Here is a 22,625-nt window from a genome sequence, read left to right on the forward strand (position 1 = left end):
GCTGAACACAGGAAGAACGTAGATACAGGATCCATCACTATCACAGTGGTAAATCGTTGTAGCTGTGTTGAGAAAGTACCACAGCTCCAAGCGCCAACAGCACGCACTGATGCTCAAATCGTTACAGGTACTGAAGCTCGCTAAAGCCGGGATAAGTTCAGCAGAAATTTTTTGCGAAGAACTTAACGGTGTTCCGAAAGAAGAGGCTAAACACAGTTGGCGGTTGTGTGTTTTTTGGTGTTAGAAGTAGTTTATCTTGTTGCGAAATTGAAGCAGGTGGTTCCTGTGAGTTACTGGGGGCAGAGGTAATTCTTGGCAACCGGAATAAAACAATAACTGGATCCTTTTACCGACCTCCCAACTCATATGAAGCAATTTCTGAAAGGTTCAAAGAAAACTTGAGTTTAATTTCAAACACGTAAAATTATAGTAGGTGGTGACTTTAATTTACCCTCGATATACTGCCGAAAATACGTGTTTAAATCCGGAAGTACGCAAAAAACATCATCCGAAATTGTGCTAAACGCATTCTCTGAAAATTATTTCGAGTAGTTAGTTCATGAGCCCACACGTATAGTAAACGGTTGTGAAAACACCCTTGACACGTAGCGACAAATAATCCTGAGCTAATAACGAGCATCAAAACGGATACAGGGATTAGTGAACACAGGGTTGTCGTAGCGAGACTGAATATTGTAACCCCCAAATCCTCCAAAATAAACGAAAAATATGCCTATTCAAAAAAGCAGATAAAAATATATTTGACGCCTCCACTCCCTCCAAAGTAACAATATAAGTGTTGACCAGATGTGGCTTGAATTCAAAGAAATAGTATCGACAGCAACTGAGAAATTTATACCAAATAAATAAACGACGGTGCTGACCCCCCTTTGGTATATAAAACGGGTAGGACACTGTTGCAGAAATAACGAACGAACGCAAAATCTCCAAGACTGGAGACAGTTTACAGAAGCTCGAAATACAGCGCGGGCACCGATGCGAGATGCTTACAGTAGTTTCCACAACGAAACTTTGTCTCTAAACCCGGCAGGAAATCCAAGGAAATTCGGTTGTATGTAAAGGATGCTAGCTGCAAGACACAGTCAATGCCTTCTAAGCGCGATAGCAATGGAGATACTATCGAAGACAGCGCTGCGAAAGCAGAGTTACTAAGCACAGCCTTTCGGAATTGTTTCACCAAAGAAGAAGAAGTAAATATTCCAGAATTAGAATCAAGGACAGCTGCCAACATGCGTAACTTAGAAGTAGATATCCTTGGAGTAGTGAAGCAACTTAAATCAATAAAAGCAAGTCTTCTGATCCAGACTATAGAGGGTGTTACAAAAAGGTACGGCCAAACTTTCAGGAAAAATTCCTCAAACGCAAAGAAAAAAAATATGTTATGTGGACATGTGTCCGGAAACGCTTACTTTCCATGTTAGAGCTCATTTTATTACTTCTCTTCAAATCACATTAATCATGGAATGGAAACACACAGAAACAGAACGTACCAACGTGACTTCAAACACTTTGTTACAGGAAATGTTCAAAATGACCTCCGTTAGCGAGGATACATGCATCCTCCCTCCGTCGCATGAAATCCCTGATGCGCTGATGCATGGAATCCCTGATGCGCTGATGCAGCCCTGGAGGATGGCGTATTGTATCACAGCCGTCCACAATACAAGCACGAAGAGTCTCTACATTTGGTACCGGGGTTGCGTAGACAAGAGCTTTCAAATGCCCCCACAAATGAAAGTCAAGAGGGTTGAGGTCAGGAGAGCGTGGAGGCCATGGAATTGGTCCGCCTCTACCAATCCATCGGTCACCGTATCTGTTGTTGAGAAGCGTACGAACACTTCGACTGAAATGTGCAGGAGCTCCATCGTGCAAGAACCACATGTTGTGCCGTACTTGTAAAGGCACATGTTCTAGCAGCACAGGTAGAGTATGCTGTATGAAATCATGATAACGTGCTCCATTGAGCGTAGGTGGAAGAACATGGGGCCCAATCAAGACATCACCAACAATGTCTGCCCAAACGTTCACAGAAAATCTGTGTTGATGACGTGATTGCACAATTGCGTGCGGATTCTCGTCGGCCCACACATGTTCATTGTGAAAATTTACAATTTGATCACGTTGGAATGAAGCCTCATCCGTAAAGAGAACATTTGCACTGAAATGAGGATTGACACATTGTTGGATGAACCATTCGCAGAAGTGTACCCGTGGAGGCCAATCAGCTGCTGATAGTGGCTGCACACGCTGTGCATGGAACGGAAACAAATGGTTCTCCCGTAGCACTCTCCATACAGTGACGTGGTCAACGTTACCTTGTACAGCAGCAACTTCTCTGACGCTGACATTAGGGTTATCGTCAACTGCACGAAGAATTGCCTCGTCCATTGCAGGTGTCCTCGTCGTTCTAGGTCTTCCCCAGTCGCGAGTCATAGTCTGGAATGTTCCGTGCTCCCTAAGACGCCGATCAATTGCTTCGAACGTCTTCCTGTCGGGACACCCTCGTTCTGGAAATCTGTCTCGATACAAACGTACCGCGCCACGGCTATTGCCCCGTGCTAATCCATACACCAAATGGGCATCTGCCAACTCTGCATTTGTAAACAATGCACTGACTGCAAAACCACGTTCGTGATGAACACTAACCTGTTGATGCTACGTACTGATGTGCTTGATGCTAGTACTGTAGAGCAATGAATCGCATGTCAACACAAGCACCGAAGTCAACATTACCTTCCTTCAATTGGGCCAACTGACGGTGAATCGAGGAAGTACAGTACATACTGACGAAACTAAAATGAGCTCTAACATGGAAAGTAAGCGTTTCCGGACACATGTCCACATAATATCTTTTCTTTATTTGTGTGTGAGGAATGTTTCCTGAAAGTTTGGCCGTACCTTTTTGTAACACTCTGTATACCAATTACGTCCCTTTCAGAGTATGCTAAGGCAAAGGATCCATACTTAACAATCACATATTGTATAATCGGTCGCTCGACAAAAGATCCGCACCCAAAGACTGGAAAGTTGCACAGGTCATACCAATATTCACGAAAGGTTGCAGGAGTAATTCACTAAATTACAGGCGCGTATCATTGACGTCGATATGCAACAGGATTTTGGAACATGTATTGTGTTCAAACATTATGAATTACCTAGAGGAGAATTGTCTGTTGATACACAGTCAACACGGATATAGAAAACATCGTTCTTGTGAAAGACAACTAGTTCTTTACGGTGATCTCAAATTGATTCCGTATTTCTAGATTTCCAAAAGGCTTTTAACAATGTATCACTCAAGCAGCTTTATAGTGTAATTGCATTCTTATGGAATATCTTCTCAGTTACGTGACTGGATTCGTGATTTTCTGTCAGAGAGGTCACAGTTCGTAGTAATTGGCCGAAAGTCATCGAGTAAAACAGAAGTGATTTCTGCCGTTCCCCAAGATAGTGTATAGGTCCTCTGCTGCTCCGTACCCATATAAGCGATATAGGAGACAATCTGAGCAGCCGTCTTAGGTTGTTTGCAGATAATGCTGTCGTTATCGTCTAGTAAACTCACCTGAAGATCAAAAGAAATTGCAAAACGATTAAAAAAGACAACTGAATGGTGCGAAAATTGGAAATTGACCTTAAATAATGAAAAGTAAGGTCATCCACATGAATGATAAAAGGAATACGTTAAACTCCGGTTACACTATAAATTAGTCAAATCAGAGGCCGTAAATTCAACTAGATACCAAGGAATTACAATTACGGACAATTTAAACTGAAAAGAACCCATAGAAAATGCTGTGGGGAAGGCAAATCAAAGACTGCGTGTTATTGGCAAAACATTTAGAAATTGTAACAGATCTACTAAAGAGACTGCCTAAACTACTCTTTTCCGTCTTCTTCCAGAGTCCTGCAGCGCGGCCTGGGATCCTTACCAGATAGGACCAACGGAGTACACAGAGAAAGTTCAAAGAAGAGCAGCACGTTTTGTATTATCGCGAAATAGGGGAGAGAGTGTCACTGACATGACACCGGATTTGGGGTGGACACAATCGAAACAAAGGCGCTTTTCGTTGCGGCGGAATCTTCTCACGGAGTTTCAATCACTAACTCTCTCCTCCGAATGCGAAAATATTTTGTTGACGCCGACATATGGAGGAACGATATCACAATAAAATAGGGGAAATCAGAGTTCGCACGGAAAGATATACCTGTCCGTTTTGTGCGCGCCCTGTTCGAGAGTGGAATAACAGAAAATTATTGTGAAAGTTGTTCGATGAACCCTCTGCGAAGCACTTGAGTGTGATTTGCATAGTATCCATGTAGATGTAGATATAGAATTCTTATACTAGGGTAATCGCAAGGGAAAAACAAATACTAACATAATTTCAAGCATACTGAAATTACAAAAATGTTCCCCAAAAATATTACACTGACTGTGTTGTAAAATTACACAACTGGCGGTATGCTGACTAATCTATTGTAGCTGGACATATCGTCTACCTGTCGAATGCCTTTCTCGAATTTAAGCCCCAAGAGCACAAGCGCAATACGTGGCTGACAGAGACACGAGGGAATGAGGAAAACTACGCATATCAATTCCAATCTAAAGCAGATCTGAAGTGAATACACTCTAATGACTCACTTCAGTCCACTGCTACAGAAATGTTACTTGTCTATCAACTTGCAAGTCAGATGTATTTTGTTAGTATCGAGTTCATGTGAGCCACGCACGGATTAATTATTCTTCGGACTATGCAAATAACGTGATTATAAGCGAAGTATGCCTTGTGGGGAATGAGATTCATCGGCTTGATTAGTAGAATCGGTTTCTCGACATAAAAATTATGTTAGGCGGTAAAAATTAACTTGCCACCTTACAATGTCATTGTCACCATTCCATTATATAGCTGATGGCTGTTCGTATTCGCAAATACGACTACTTTTCATGTACTTCGTAACGGTTGCAGTCCCTGCAGTGCCTGTTCTTTCGGACATACAGCGCAGACACTGGAATACCCTACTTGACTTATTATTCCAGCAAATACTTTGAAGCACTGTAGCTCAAATAGTCTCGTTCCAGTTCTTAGTCCACAGAAATCGGCAAGAAAAATCGGAGGCCTTCGGTCATACAGCATATTTGCTCCCGCCGCGAAGCACTGCATCCCCCAGTATATGCCATGACTTAACGACGGCATCAGGTTGCTGCTGCAATCCAACACCATTTTGGATTATATTCTAAAAAAGGGCTTAGAGATCCGACTACATTACAAACTTATAAATGAAGTTAATTAGTTAGTTACGCATGTTCCATAGATCATTTGAACGATTGTTTTATCGAAACAATGTAGAACGAATCACTTTACAGAATATACATACACCATTAGTGCTAACATTAATTAACACTTTTTTTACTGGCTACCAATTTTTAAGTAGAAATTCGTCCATAGAATAGAATGAGTTGTCCAGGGAAATGATTTTAAATTATATTTTAAACTTGTTTCGCTATCTGCCAGATATTTTATTTTATTGGGTAAATTATCAAAAATTTTTATTGCTGCACATTGAACTCCTCTATGAACCGCTAACAGCTTTAATATCGGGTAATGAAGGTCTTTTTCCCCTCTGGTGTTGTAGGTTTGCACATCACTGTTCTTCTCACATTATGATGGGTTATTTATTACGAATTTCATTAGCGAAAATATGTACTGACACGGCGCATTTAAAATACCTAGCTCTTTGAAGATGTACTGACATGACTTCCGTGTGTGAACACCACATATTATTCTTGTGCTAGCTTTTGTGGAGTCAATAATTTCTTTCTAAGTGATGAGTTATCCCAGAAAATTATTCCCTGCAATATTATTGAGCGGAAATATGCAAAATATATCAGAAGGCTGGTACGTTTCTTTTCAAGATTAGCAGTTATAAGAAGAGCAAAAGTAGCTGACTTAATGTCTGGGAAGCTCAGTAATATGCTTCTTCCAGTTCAGGTTTTCATCAACATGCACACACACAAATTTGGGGCACTCTGTTCTGTTTACTGACTCCTGCTCACATCCTACATCATTTGTTGGTACGCCTCCGTTTATTGTACAGAACTGAACGTAGTGTGTTTTTTTTCAATATTTAGGGAAAATATTATTTATTAATTCTTCTGTTGCTTTCTCTCTAATGAAATTTATTATAACATTACTGTTGTTGTTGTGGTCTTCAGTCCTGAGACTGGTTTGATGCAGCTCTCCATGCTACTCTATCCTGTGCAAGCTTCTTCATTTCCCAGTACTTACTGCAACCTACATCCTTCTGAATCTGCTTAGTGTATTCATCTCTTGGTCTCCCTCTACGATTTTTACCCTCCACGCTGCCCTCCAATGCTAAATTTGTGATCCCTTGATGCCTCAAAACATGTCCTACCAACCGATCCCTTCTTCTGGTCAAGTTGTGCCACAAACGTCTCTTCTCCCCAATCCTATTCAATACCTCCTCATTAGTTACGTGACCTACCCACCTTATCTTCAGCATTCTTCTGTAGCACCACATTTCGAAAGCTTCTATTCTCTTCTTGTCCAAACTAGTTATCGTCCATGTTTCACTTCCATACATGGCTACACTCCATACAAATACTTTCAGAAACGACTTCCTGACACTTAAATCTATACTCGATGTTAACAAATTTATCTTCTTCAGAAACGATATCCTTGCCATTGCCAGTGTACATTTTATATCCTCTCTACTTCGACCGTCATCAGTTATTTTACTCCCTAAATAGCAAAACTCCTTTACTACTTTAAGTGTCTCATTTCCTATTCTAATTCCCTCAGGATCACCCGATTTAATTTGACTACATTCCATTATCTTCGTTTTGCTTTTGTTGATGTTCATCTTATATCCTCCTTTCAAGACACTGTCCATTCCGTTCAACTGCTCTTCCAAGTCCTTTGCTGTCTCTGATTGAATTACAATGTCATCGGCGAACCTCAAAGTTTTTACTTCTTCTCCATGAATTTTAATACCTACTCCGAATTTTTCTTTTGTTTCCTTTACTGCTTCCTCAATATACAGATTGAATAACATCGGGGACAGGCTACAACCCTGTCTCACTCCTTTCCCAACCACTGCTTCCCTTTCATGCCCCTCGACTCTTATAACTGCCATCTGGTTTCTGTACAAATTGTAAATAGCCTTTCGCTCCCTGTATTTTACCCCTGCCACCTTCAGAATTTGAAAGAGAGTATTCCAGTTAACATTGTCAAAAGTTTTTTCTAAGTCTACAAATGCTAGAAACGTAGGTTTGCCTTTTCTTAATCTTTCTTCTAAGATAAGTCGTAAGGCTAGTATTGCCTCACGTGTTCCAATATTTCTACGGAATCCAAACTGATCTTCCCCGAGGTCCGCTTCTACCAGTTTTTCCATTCGTCTGTAAAGAATTCGCGTTAGTATTTTGCAGCTGTGACTTATTAAACTGATAGATCGGTAATTTTCACATCTGTCAACACCTGCTTTCTTTGGGATTGGAATTACTATATTCTTCTTGAAGTCTGAGGGTATTTCGCCTGTCTCATACATCTTGCTCACCAGATGGTAGAGTTTTGTCATGACTGGCTCTCCCAAGGCCATCAGTAGTTCTAATGGAATGTTGTCTACTCCCGGGACCTTGTTTCGATTCAGGTGTTTCAGTGCTCTGTCAAACTCTTCACGCAGTATCTTATCTCCCATTTCGTCTTCATTTACATCCTCTTCCATTTCCATAATATTGTCCTCAAGTACATCGCCCTTGTATAAACCCTCTATATACTCCTTCCACCTTTCTGCCTTCCCTTCTTTGCTTAGAACTGGGTTGCCATCTGAGCTCTTGATATTCATACAAGTGGTTCTCTTCTCTCCAAAGGTCTCTTTAATTTTCCTGTAGGCAGTATCTATCTTACCCCTAGTGAGACAAGCCTCTACATCCTTACATTTGTCCTCTAGCCATCCCTGCTTAGCCATTTTGCACTTCCTGTCGATCTCATTTTTGAGACGTTTGTATTCCTTTTTGCCTGCTTCATTTACTGAATTTTTATATTTTCTCCTTTCATCAATTAAATTCAATAGTTCTTCTGTTACCCAAGGATTTCTACTAGCCCTCGTCTTTTTACCTACTTGATCGTCTGCTGCCGTCACTACTTCATCCCTCAGAGCTACCCATTCTTCTTCTACTGTATTTCCTTCCCCCATTCCTGTCAATTGTTCCCTTATGCTCTCCCTGAAACTCTCTACAACCTCTGGTTCTTTCAGTTTATCCAGGTCCCATCTCCTCAAATTCCCACCTTTTTGCAGTTTCTTCAGTTTCAATCTGCAGTTCATAACCAATAGATTGTGGTCAGAATCCACATCTGCCCCTGGAAATGTCTTACAATTTAAAACCTGGTTCCTAAATCTCTGTCTTACCATTATATAATCTATCTGATAACATTACTATAGTCTGCAAAAAGTGCCAGTTTTGCTTGTTGAATGCTAAGTGAGGGGTCATTCACATATTTACGGAATAAGTGTGGACCCAAAATTGAAACCTGAGGGACTCCCTTTAAGACAGTGACTTTAGGTTATGCAAGCCTGGGATCCGGCGTTTAATATGGCTGAACCATAGCGGCACCCAACACGGAAATCTGCTCCCCTCGTGGGAACTGACGAAGGGGAGGACGCAGTGGCGCCACGCTGGCAGAGACCCACGTCTGGCACCGGCAGCGTCGCGACGGAAGCCCCAGGTTCGAGCCCGGACACCGTATTTCCCCACCACCGCACCAAGTCCGCACCCTGAGCCGGCCACCTGGAGGCAGTCAATCTCGTGAAGTTCGCTCCCCACTTTCGATAAATACACAGCGTGTCAATAAATTATCTTTACAACTTAAGACCCGAATAACTTTAAGACTTTAACCCTGTAAGGGGTTCATTAGGGGTGCATTAATATTCGCTAGTGCACTTGAGCAGGTGTAATTTCGATGGATTGCTCACGCGCTGCCTGTGATATGAAATATCTGTGCTACAACAGAATCGCAGGTCAGAGCAGTGTTGGCAGTAAGTCGAGTTTAGTAGTTCGCAGAAAGTAGTCGTGTTTTGTAGCTCGCTCAGAGCACTTGAATTATGGAGTTCGGACACGGCAGTGCAGCGGTTGACTTGTGCTGGGCCGGTCGTGCAGAACGATGGAGGTGCCTGAGCGATGTGGTATAAGTTAAAAAAATATATATGTTATTGTTCTTTGTTGCCACGAGCATATGTTAATTGCCACAACTGATTTAACCACAATTGTAATGTTAAAGTCCCATGTAATTCCTTGCAGAAATGTTTCAGCAATAACTTTTGTTCTGAAGAAAACGTTTGCCAGTCATTTATCTGAGTTTAAAGATTTTACGAATTTTTCCTGTGCATATTCATGTTGATTAAGCAAAAGAAAATCAGTTTTCCTACAAATGAAAATCTAGTGGCCAGCACTGCACTGGGCTGAGGTAAAAAATTCTTATAGGAGCAGATATATAGATAGCGTAATTCGGCGACATCATTATGAGGTAAGAATTTTTCAGTTTATTCAGGATGATTTCACAGGGCCATGACGCAGCGCTGCTGAAGTCAAAACTTATTAATCTCGATATGCAATCAGTCTTTAATAGAAGGTCACATTAAAACTTGAAATTTTTTAATTGGAAAGAAATTATTCTATTGGGAACTTAAACGAGATTTCTCTGTTGGGAGGTTACACTAAATACGAATATTATAATAATTTTTCTGTTGGGAGGTTACAACCCAAGTGCAACACGGTATGGAAGGCAACCACCGTCCCGACCAACTATTCTGGCCTGTCGTACGTCGTTTATGGAAAAAGGTAGTGTTCTCCATAAAAAGGGTGCGTGTCGCCCATCCATGTATCCAGCCTACCGAATTGTCATAACGTTCATGTATGGGGTTCACGGTGTCCACGTGTTACACGTGAAATGGAAAGAGACAGTCCAAATGTGAATGCTTGGTGCGGACTGATGCACAGTTGTACCACTGGTCCAGTCCTGTTCGTCGAGTCTACCGTCAACGGTGGACGTGTTACAGGAGTTTGATGTGCCACAACTGGAACACGTGAAATCTGATGTGACATTCCATCAGGATGGAGCACAACCCAACTGGTCCCTAAACGTCCGTCAATTTCTAGATGAAAAGTTGCCGGGTAGGTGGGTTGGACGAGATGGCCGCCACGATCCTCTGATCTCGCACTACTAGAATTCTTCCTGTAGGGTGTTGCAAGGCATTTTTTACACCGATCCAACGTTTCAAACCTACAGGACTTCAAGGCACTCATTAGCAGTGCATCTGAATATGTCGACGTGGACATCTTGAATAGCACGGGAGACAAGTGGAATTCTGGCTAGACATTATCCGTGCCACTATGGTTGCACACATTCATGTGTATGAATGAGAAAACAAAACTTTATGAGTCGAAAATCTTTTTTTAATGTCTAGTACAGTTTTAAAGATATTAAAGTAGTAAGTGGTAAAGATAATTTATGGACTTGCTATACATTTTGTGAAACAAAACATTGTCTGTAGTAGGATGTAAGCTATACAGCCTCCTACGGATGACGTTTTCCTTTATAAAACTCTAGGAGGCTGTGGATCCCCATGCGAACAAAATACATTTTTTTTCAGAGTTCGTGTTGGATATGCTGTAGTATTACAGTTCTCTGTGGAAACTTTCAGGAGTTCTGTAGAGTTTTACGAAAGGAAATTTTGATCACAATTCTGATTAGCTGGATAGCTGTGAAGTTCTTGATAGATATGCAGTAGTACAAAATGTACAAAATGTGAATGGTTCTGCAGAACTTCGTGAAAGCAATTATGACACAATTCTGAATTGTTGAGTAGTTGTAGATATGGGCAAATTCGTTCATCTTCGGTAACTAGTTCACTGGTGATCGTTCCTTTTTGGGAACAGTTCATTTCTATTACTTCACCGTTCCTTATTTATCTTACTGTATGCTATATGGATTTCAGATGAATTTCCAAAAAAAAAAAAAATAAATAAATAAATAAATAAATAAATAAAATCACGTACACACAAGTGCTACTTCCACATTATAAATTCATTGATCACCTAATGTAGTCAGGTTGTTTACTTCGATTTCCTCAGCTGAATGCGTACCTAGAAGCATCACATCAGTTGGGTGATGCAACAGTCCAGTGACCGCAAGGCAGTCAGAGATAGGCCCGGGCAAGATGAACGGAAGTACGGATTACGGAACCTGTTTACGACACATCATGGACAGGAGTTGTCATTCACTGTCGAGGGAAGCTCGTAGTCGTAGAAAGCACAATCCCTTGGTAAATTAACTACACACCAAAATGTAATATGGAGTGGGAAGCGAAAATTTATTTGGAAAATTATAGATTTCCGACTCAGGGGCTAAGAAACTGTATCTAAAATTAGAGGATTTGTATCAGTAAAGGCGGCAACTACATAAATATGCTGGGAGGTCGTCGAAACTTAACAGGTGGAGAGAAAGAAAACATTTTTTAAAAAAACTTTGAGGGCATAGCACACGTATCGTTCTTATTATCAGCTACACCAGAGCGACTGCACAAGAGCACCGACTGAGCGGGTATAACTATGCTGTCGAAACCAGCGTGAGCAATATTGTTGCGTACAGCCCTTACATCTTTATAACAATACTATTTGGCTTCACCAGAGTATTTTATTGGCTTTATGTCACTTTACGTGTTTCGGCGTATCGCCAATTTCGAAAGATATAGAATAAAATGTTTATCCATGAGGGATATGTGATAACGTCCGAAACAGTAAGTACACCGTGACAAGCAAATGAAACTTAACCCTTAACTCATGAGGTGACTTTTCTGCAACTGAAACCACAAGGTGGGGTCTCTGGTACCCCTATGTTAAAATAGACATTTAAAGCTCAGACCATTTGAAATTTTTGATTAACGTTATATTTTTATCACTATTATTTAAGTGTTGTTTAAATATTTCGTGTTTCTTTTATTGCTTAAATAAAGCATGCACAGCCATAAAGTGTATGAAATTCGCGCTGTCACAATAGCATAAAATACTACTCCTTTTAGTGGTATCTGTGTATTCTGATTGAAAACATTTTGGAGAAAGATCTCTTGCATTAACCTTGCAGGCATCAGATTTATCAGAAGATTACACTGGTAGTTTTTGAATTAACTCTGAATAATCTCAAAGAACCATTGTATGGAGTATCTTTCCGTACTCCAAACGGATCCATTATGTTAAGCGGATTGAAATATTTTGCGTTCCTTGATGAAACTGTGTTGCGAGCAGTAGAATATATTTGAGGTTTGCCGACGATATTGTAATACTGTCAGACTGCAAAGGACGTGGAAGAGCTGATGAACAGAATGGACAGTGTTTTGAACTTAAGATATAAGGTGAACATCAACAAAAGCAAAACAAGGATAATTGAATGTTGTCGAATTAAATCAGATGATGCTGAGGGAAGTAGATTAGGAAATGAGACACTGAAAGTAGTAAATGAGTTTTGCTATTTGGATTGCAAAATAACTGATGATGGTCAAAGTAGAGAGGATATTAAATGTAGATTGGCCATTGCACTTTTATCACACACTTACTTTTGTGTGGTGTTTTTTTTAAATAGTACACAGAAATGAACTGTTCCAGAACTCAATTTTACATTCTGAAAAATTATAATATCTTTGTAGCAAGTAAATTATCACATAAATCTAAGTTCCAGTGTTTAAAATTGCACTTGATAGGTGCAAAAAGTTTACAAAACTGACATTCTATGGTAGATCTATGTTTTTTATTTTATGAGCACTCAAAACATATTTGATTTTAACTAAAATTTTACGTATTGTATTAGAGAAACAGAAAGGTGCACATCACAGTTATCTTAAAGTTCTTCTTCTGAATGATCCTCTTGTTAGCAGAACTATGATCACTGGCTACTGTAAAATCGTCGCCTGACATCTTCTTCCATCCACTGACTAACAGTTTCCTCAAACTTAGGATTGTTAAAAACAGAGATATTAGAATACAGGGATCACGAGGTGCGTGCGCAGTAGGAAGCTGGGCCGCTGACGTCAGAGTGAACTCAACTAGCGCCCAGGAGCCCGCAATTGCCATAATGTATTGAGTAATAATTGCGTTTCCCAGCGGAAACAAGGTTATTTAGAGCAGTGTGAATTTTTATTAGTGGTCAGTTACTGAGTACAGAGTCACACCGTAGTTATGAGTGTATTGAGAAATCTTTTAGAATCAAATTTTAAGTGAAAACAAAGGTTGCCAGTTCTACGAATCACAGTAGACAAGTGGGTTAGGAATAAACTTTCATATAATTTCTAAAAACAATAAGACGAAACGAAAATGGATAAATGCCAACGGCCTTGCCGCAGTGGTAACACCAGTTCCCGTCAGATCACCGAAGTTAAGCGCTGTTGGGCTGGGATAGCACTTGGGTGGGCGACCATCCGGTCTGCCGGGTGCTGTTGGCAAGCAGGGTTGCACTCAGCCCTTGTGAGGCAAACTGAGGAGCTACTTGATTGAGAAGTAGTGGCTCCGGTCTCGGAAACTACATACGGCCGGGAGAGCAGTGTGCTCACCACATGGCCTCCATATCCGCATCCAGTGACGCCTGTGGTCTGAGGATGACACGGCGGCCGGTCGGTACCGTTGGGCCTTCATGGCCTGTTCGGGAGGAGTTTAGTTTTTATAAAATGGCTAAATGCTTGTAAATATGCAGATTCGTTTTCAGTTGAAGATACTCGTGTCAGCTCAGTTCAATTTTATTGGTTCAAATTATGAACTGTTGTATAGTCCTTCGAATCGCCATTTGAAGACTGATCCTGTTCCAGCCCTAAATCTACCATCCTCCGGTGCTTTTCGGGGTGTAGTGCTGAGCCTAATAATGAGAGAAATTTTGGGGCACAGAAACGAACCTGCCATAAAAAAGGAGAAGATATTTCACACGTAAGTAAATTACCAAATGACGAAGAAATTAGTACTACACAAAACGGTAAACGCGAAACTTAACACTGCTGTGAATGCGAAAATCCATGCGTACGCCAACAATTACAAAGTATGGTAACAGGGATAAAAGACGTTCGGCAAAAGAATACAGATTTACAGGATCGTCTCTATGTGTTACTGAAATTAAAACATCTTCAAAAAGTGATACGTGGCTCTTTTTCTGACTCTCAACAAGTGGTTATAAAAGGACGATGTAGTAACTGATCATCCGAAGGTACCGAAAAGGCTGCGACCTTACGTCGCCTACTTTTTAAAGCGTTACCTTTTGTCAGGGACGTATTGAAATATCCTCTTCCTAGTGAAGTCACTACTAAAAGAAGACTCAGGCAATTTACCGAGCCATTAGGTTTTACTTAGTGTTTTGAAAACTCAGTCAAAGTTATTAGCAAAATTTGAAACAGACGAAGTTCTTAGCTTCGATGAAATAAAAGTAAACAGTGATTATGTTTTAACTACGCAAAGGAGATTATCAGCGGGCAACGCAACAATGCGGATGTTATCGTCAACAGAAGTTTGGTAAGAAATTGGATGCAGTCCATTTATTACAAATTTGACACAGCCGTTTCTATAGACTTGTTGACTGAAACGATTCAAGTAACAGAAAATGTTGAGTTTGAAGTGGCAGCATTTGTGCATGATATGGGGCCATCAAATAGAAAACTTCTAGGGAATCTAAAGATTAAGTTTGAGGTTTGCCGACGATATTGTAATACTGTCAGACTGCAAAGGACCTGGAAGAGTTGCTGAACAGAATCGACGTGTTTTGAACTTCAGATATAAGGTGAACATCAACAAAAGCAAAACAAGGATAATGGAATGTTGTCGAATTAAATCAGATGATGCGAAGGGAAGTAGATTAGGAAATGAGACACTTTAAGTAGTAAATGAGTTTTGCTATTTGGGTTGCAAAATAACTGATGATGGTCGAAGTAGAGGGGACATTAAATGTAGATTGGCTATGGCAAGAAAAGAATTTCTGAAGAAGAGAAACTTGTTAACATCGAGTATAGATTTAAGCGTTAGGAAGTCGTTTCTGAAAGTATTTGTATGGAGCGTAGCCTTATATGGAACTGAAAAATGCACGATAAACAGTGCAGACAAGAAGAGAACAGAAGCTTTCAAAATTTGGTACTACAGAAAAATGCTGGGGATTAGATGGGTAGATCGAGTAACCAGTGAGGAGGTACTGAACAGAATTGGGGAGAAGAGGAATTGTGGCACAATTTGACTAGAAGAAGGGATTTGATGGTAGAACACGTACTGAGGCATCAAGGGATCACCAATTTAGTATTGGAGGGAAGCGTGGAGTGTAAAAATCGTAGAGGGAGTTAAGAGATGAATACACTAAGCAGATACAGAAGGATGTAGGTTGCAGTAGTTATTTAGAGATGAAGAAGCTTACACAGGATAGAGTAGCATGGAGAGCTGCATCAAACCATTCTCTGGACTGAAGATAACAACAACATTATGAAGATTTTAGTAGATACATGCATAAATAAGCACTGAATGCAAACACATCTAACATTTTAAACGAAATAGGTGCTAGATTCATAAAGGAACAATTTTTGTAGTGTATCCGATAGTTAAACGTGCAAAGTACACCTTAAGTTTATATTAGATGAAAATTTTCTTTATATGTGAACACATAAATATGCACTGAATGCAAATACAGTTAACAGTTAATAAGAATTAAGTGCAGGATTCACCAAAATTATTTTTGCACTGTATCCAATAGTTTTATGTTCAAACAGTACTTCAAGTAAAAAAATTCATTTCCTTGTCGTAAAACGTTCCAACTCCATCATTGAACAACAGGATAAATTAATCACTTGTATAGAGATGGCAACACATGGATCTTATAAAAATAGTTTTTTAGAAGCTTTAGTACTCTTCACACCAATGCACTAATTCACAATGGGCTGGTTAGTTTTGAAATCTCGAAAATATTCTTGTTGAAAATTATTTTAGTCTTGCATGTAAATATAGGATGTTGATACTTGTAAAGGTAGAGGCAGGGGCTATTAAATTTCAAGCAATATCCTGTTATTGTTCACAAAATAGGATTCTTCTGGATAGTTGTGAAACAGAAATTTTCGTTTCTGTCTTCTTGTATTTTTCTTAACCTTTTCTGTAACTAAAAAGAATACTGCCACCTTATTATGGCAAGTGATATGTCTTCAGTTAGAGAAGATTATCTTCTGGAGATTTAAAATGTCTTCTTGTAGAAACTAAAATTGACTCCTTGCCAAATAAAGAAATAAGAAATAATAATGATATTAACATAAGATAGTTCTGCTAGTTTTGCTGGTTTTCCCACGTTATTGTGATATGTTGTTTTGTAGTGACTTAAATTGATCCACCTCTGCCGGCCATGGTGGTCCAGTGGTTCTAGGCTCTTGTCTGGAACCACGCGACCGCTACGGTCGCAGTTTCGAATCCTGCCTCGGGCATGGATGTGTGTGATGTCCTTAGGTTAGTTAGGTTTAAGTAGTTCTAAGTTCTACGGGACTGATGACCTCAGCTGTTAAGTCCCATAGTGCTCAGAGCCATTTGAACCATTTTTGACTCACATCTGCACAATAATTTTCAACACGCCACCATATGTGTCAACGTAATCTTTGTCCTCTTAACTTTGAATGTTCCTATTCCATAGACGCACAGTATTCTTCAAGTGTTGCATGACGATGATTGATAATATAAGCAGCGGTGTAACCTAAAGTCCAAATGGCAGCATTTTGGTTCCTGCGGGGGGTTTTGTATTTCCTCTGGTCTGGTTAATTCCATGATGAAGGCGGTGTCGGTCGTGCACTTTGCGGAAAAACGTTTTTTTTTTATCTGGAGAGGTGCGAGGCATTCTGGTTTGGGACTTCGACCTGGAAGCAATTTCTGGTGGAAGCTCTGGCATGTGTGGTTGGTACTTGGGATCTGTCCTAAGACTTGCGAGTAGTTTGACTGGGGAGCCTGGGGTGAAGTTCTTCCTCTACCGACAGTGTGAATTCAAAAGTCTCGGACTACTCGTTTGCCGAGGGCACACTTATTCGTTTTTGGTTAACCAGTCTTGATGTTTGGCATCCTTGTGCGCTCTGTCGTATGAGTGAGCCAAATTGGTCCTCGGTACGACCAGCGAACGTGTGTGTCACACACTGAAATCTACCGTTATTTCTGGGCTCTGGCAGAGAGTAAATTGCGATCCGTGCGCCTGAGCGGTAGATCGTGAGATTTTGCATTTCTTTCATGGCCGCGATCGATTCACACGTGCCGCCTTGCGCCTCGCCTCTGTCGCACACTTGTCAGCTGCAAGTTACATCGCTGCACGAAGCAAACAGTTTTTTAGTACTGCTCTCCAGCCTTGACTCGGAGAACAAATCCCAATCGCCACTTGCTCTGTGCTGCACCTATTGAGACTTCTGTAGATCATGGATCAAAGTCTGCTCAGCGTCAGAACAATTCAGATTGCGTTATACACATTATTTTTATGGCCAGAGTACTTGACACACTTTTGCCACCCAGGATGCTTGTCCATTGTAGTCTTAAACCACCTGTTAGTTATTTACGATATTCTACTAGAATTTGTTTAACTTTAATTATGTCTGTCTTTGCTTGTATTTTTGGGAAAATAAATGTTGTCAGTAAACTAAATTTTGCTTACATTCTCAATCAAATCATCACTTTTATATAGTCACCACAAGTGTTAACGTTCATTGTGGCGTCCCATCCCAAGATAACTTTCATTGTGTACGACCCTGCCAGGTTCTCAGTCACTAATTTTTATACAGCCAACAAACGGGTTAACTTTCAAGGTTTCTCGGCGATAAGTGTAGAAGGCCCGTTCCAAGCTGACGAAGTAAGCGCGAGGAAAATGGTAAGAAGGAATAAGGAGCTATACCATAAGAGGATATAGCTATACCAACCAGTCTCGTTTTGGTATCTTTCCACTAAGTTTTTCTTCGTACGACCAACTGAGTAATTTTAAATTATCCTGTCAAGAGACCCACGAAATAACTTCCAAGAAAAACAACATTCTTGCTCAAGTGGGCTAAAATGAGAAATATCAATACTTAAATGCAGATTATTGTTATTTATTTATACCGGTAAGTCTAACTGAAATGAAAGAAATTATTGAACACCCTTTATTTTTCCATCCCAGAAGAATAGGTAACTGTTTATTTTGTTTAATGAACTACTTTTAGTTTATTTTGACATAAGATTATCTTAGGAGACATTAAGAAGACTGAGCATGTAGATGCTGTCATTACTGTCAAATTATATGCTGTTGACTAATTTATTTTTTTAGCTTCAGCACATTTGAGGCTGGTCTCGCAAAAAAATGACTGTAATTGATTATTAATAAAGGACTGAAAATATCCGACTGACTCCGTTTCTATTTAAAATAGGTACTCCGGCTGTTAGGGTAAAATATCAGTCCCGTCCGGCTCTTGTTGGACCTGTCAACGCTAAGTGCACATAATCCTAAACAACAGTCCCTTTACTATTTTCAATTTAAAAGCTGCTGAGAATTAATTTCCTTTCGGTACCTGTAATGTGTGTACTTGTGCCCTACAGACAAACAGCATAAGGTGGAATGACTTAAGTTATAATTTCTTTCTGTTAAACAGTATATTTCGTATGCCAGCTTCTTGTGGTATTACTTTCTCAAAAGGAAACGATACGCACTTGTTTTCATTAAGTGTTGTAAAACTATAGCCGTAGAAACAGCATTCCCATCGTTGCGAAACTCAGCAACACAGTTAAGTGCGAAGTAGACGGCTGCCAGCAGGCTCCATATTAACAAATGTTAATTGCTGACAGCGAAAAACGTTTCTTGATCCTGATATAAAATAATTTATTCAATTCAGTATACACGCTATTGACCCTGTGCTGGCAATCGAGAACGGATGACATTTCCTGACGACACCCGAAGAAACCCAGTACGGAAAGTTCGTAAACATGTTTTATTACAAAGTTTTACACAAGACGCTTACCACAGTTATTGAAAGCGATTGACAAAAATATTCGCCCCCGGGTGGGCTCGAACCACCAACCTTTCGGTTAACAGCCGAACGCGCTAGCCGATTGCGCCACGGAGGCAGATGCATGTTCAGTTCCTGATAAAGCCAATTACTAGTCTACACAGAGCAACGGACCCTTATTATTTTGTAGTGGGGTCAGTTCTCTGCTTATTAGGCCATCATCAAATTCTAATAGCACAACTGTTAATTTCCACGCCCTACATTGTTAACGAGATTTGATTATTTTTTAACATTCAAAGTGTCTTTTTCACTAATTAAATTTTTGTTGACCTTTAGGTGGAAACAATAGACGCATTACAGTTGCTTGTCAAGATTAGTGAAGAGAATTAAACCTTGAGATACAGCATCAATATGTTACTTAAAATAAAGCTGTTGGAAAAAAAAGCGTTGTTAATATTCATGGTAGACAGTCGCGTGAATGACTTCATTTACTGAGAGCAGTGCTTAATATGCGGCTTACAGATTACTGATTAATAGAAAATGAAGACAGCTACCAGCACCCTGCGAATGAGTTTCCAATAAGCTTGAAGTAAAAATCCAACCCTATTTATACAAAAGATAAATAAAAAAAAAAAAAAAAATTGGACAATGTGCTTAAAATACAATCATTTCAGCAGCCTTTAAGCGAAGATCATTATGGCAATCGTGTGGAAATAAGTCGCTATGCAATTGTAAAATTTTATTAAGCGGCACACGTTTGTTAATTTTTTCTGACGCCTTTTTGAAATGCGGTACTGGGAACAGAACATTTTTCTACACGAGCGACTAATAAAAGCCCATCACTCCTTCCCGCTTTCCCCACGTACAGCTTCACCTGTGTCAGGTTATTGTTACTAAATATGATCGCACCTACAAGTGCGTGACCTATTCGCGTGGCACGCGAGCGCCTGTAGTGTGCGAGTGAGAGTTGTTGAAGATTAACCATACTTATTCAGCCGCGTGAGAGCTTGTTCTTAGCGACGCGGAACTTTCGCACCTGCTCTCACTCGCACAGAGGCTGCGAATTTGCAGTATGCGCCTGGGCGATGCGCTTCGTTTGCCTGCTGACTTGGGCGAAGTTTATGGGATTAACGAATAACGAATATAAGTGTAAATTACACAGGTTTACAAAAAAAAAAAGAAAAAAGTTGTCAGCTGCATGAGATATTTTTACTGAATTATATGTTTTGGAATGCGCTGATTTCAGAAGTGATTTCCATTTTTTTTCTATCACATAAGGTTTGTTTGCAGCTTCAAACACCAAAAATTGGTAAAAGCACTCGTTTATTCAAAATTATCAAACATAACATTTTTTTTACAACCAATCAAACATTATTTTGAGACATATAATAACAGTATTATACTTATTCATGTTATTTATGTAGCCTTTTCTTCTTTTCCTTGATACCTCGCCGAGTCCTTTTCCGATTTTCGTCTTTAGTTTCCCGCTTAAGCATCCAACAGTACATCTACATCTACATCCATACTCCGCAAGCCACCTGACGGTGTGTGGCGGAGGGTACCCTGAGTACCTCTATCGGTTCTCCCTTCTATTCCAGTCTCGTATTGTTCGTGGAAAGAAGGATTGTCGGTATGCTTCTGTGTGGGCTCTAATCTCTCTGATTTTATCCTCATGGTCTCTTCGCGAGATATACGTAGGAGGGAGCAATATACTGCTTGACTCTTCGGTGAAGGTATGTTCTCGAAACTTTAACAAAAGCCCGTACCGAGCTACTGAGCGTCTCTCCTGCAGAGTCTTCCACTGGAGTTTATCTATCATCTCCGTAACGCTTTCGCGATTACTAAATGATCCTGTAACGAAGCGCGCTGCTCTCCGTTGGATCTTCTCTATCTCTTCAATCAACCCTATCTGGTACGGATCCCACACTGCTGAGCAGTATTCAAGCAGTGGGCGAACAAGCGTACTGTAACCTACTTCCTTTGTTTTCGGATTGCATTTCCTTAGGATTCTTCCAATGAATCTCAGTCTGGCATCTGCTTTACCGACGATCAACTTTATATGATCATTCCATTTTAAATCACTCCTAATGCGTACTCCCAGATAATTTATGGAATTAACTGCTTCCAGTTGCTGACCTGCTATTTTGTAGCTAAATGATAAGGGATCTATCTTTCTATGTATTCGCAGCACATTACACTTGTCTACATTGAGATTCAATTGCCATTCCCTGCACCATGCGTCAATTCGCTGCAGATCCTCCTGCATTTCAGTACAATTTTCCATTGTTACAACCTCTCGATACACCACAGCATCATCTGCAAAAAGCCACAGTGAACTTCCGATGTTATCCACAAGGTCATTTATGTATATTGTGAATAGCAACGGTCCTATGACACTCCCCTGCGGCACACCTGAAATCACCCTTACTTCGGAAGACTTCTCTCCATTGAGAATGACATGCTGCGTTCTGTTATCTAGGAACTCTTCAATCCAATCACACAATTGGTCTGATAGTCCATATGCTCTTACTTTGTTCATTAAACGACTGTGGAGAACTGTATCGAACGCCTTGCGGAAGTCAAGAAACACGGCACCTACCTGTGAACCCGTGTCTATAGCCCTCTGAGTCTCGTGGACGAATAGCGCGAGCTGGGTTTCACACGACCGTCTTCTTCGAAACCCATGTTGATTCCTACAGAGTAGATTTCTAGTCTCCAGAAAAGTCATTATACTCGAACATAATACGTGTTCCAAAATTCTACAAGTGATCGACGTTAGAGATATAGGTCTGTAGTTCTGCACATCTATTCGACGTCCCCTCTTGAAAACGGGAATGACCTGTGCCCTTTTCCAATCCTTTGGAACGCTACGCTCTTCTAGAGACCCATGGTACACCGCTGCAAGAAGGGGGGCAAGTTCCTTCGCGTACTCTGTGTAAAATCGAACTGGTATCCCATTAGGTCCAGTGGCCTTTCCTCTTTTGAGCGATTTTAATTGTTTCTCTATCCCTCTGTCATTTATTTCGATATCTACCATTTTGTCATCTGTACGACAATCTAGAGAAGGAACTGAAGTGCAGTCTTCCTCCGTGAAACAGCTTTGGAAAAAGACATTTAGTATTTCGGCCTTTAGCCTGTTATCCTCTGTTTCAGTACCATTTTGGTCACAGAGTGTCTGGACATTTTGTTTTGATCCACCTACCGCTTTGACATAAGACCAAAATTTCTTAGGATTTTCTGCCAAGTCAGTACATAGAACTTTACTTTCGAATTCATTGAACGCCTCTTGCATAGCCCTCCTCACGCTACATTTCGCTTCGCGTAATTTTTGTTTGTCTGCAAGGCTTTGGCTATGTTTATGTTTGCTGTGAAGTTCCCTTTGCTTCCGCAGCAGTTTTCTAACTCGGTTGTTGCACCACGGTGGCTCTTTGCCATCTCTTACGATCTTGCTTGGCACATACTCATCTAACGCATATTGTACGATAGTTTTGAACTTTATCCACTGGTCCTCAACACTATCTGTACTTGCGACAAAACTTTTGTGTTGAGCCGTCAGGTACTCTGTAATCTGCTTTTTGTCACTTTTGCTTAAC

The 22,625-nt window shown here is 40.4% G+C and overlaps 1 non-coding gene and 1 pseudogene across 1 annotated transcript; one reads left to right on the forward strand and one right to left on the reverse strand.

The window, feature by feature from the left end:
* The first annotated feature begins 13,409 nt into the window (after window positions 1-13,409).
* On the forward strand, window positions 13,410-13,527 carry LOC124557216 (annotated as a pseudogene).
* Window positions 13,528-19,076: 5,549 nt separating this feature from the next.
* Window positions 19,077-19,150, reverse strand: Trnan-guu. The gene has a single exon. It is a non-coding gene; the product is annotated as a tRNA-Asn (tRNA).
* Window positions 19,151-22,625: the final 3,475 nt, after the last annotated feature.

This window comes from Schistocerca americana, chromosome 1, assembly GCF_021461395.2.
Source record: "Schistocerca americana isolate TAMUIC-IGC-003095 chromosome 1, iqSchAmer2.1, whole genome shotgun sequence".
NCBI lineage: Eukaryota > Metazoa > Arthropoda > Insecta > Orthoptera > Acrididae > Schistocerca > Schistocerca americana.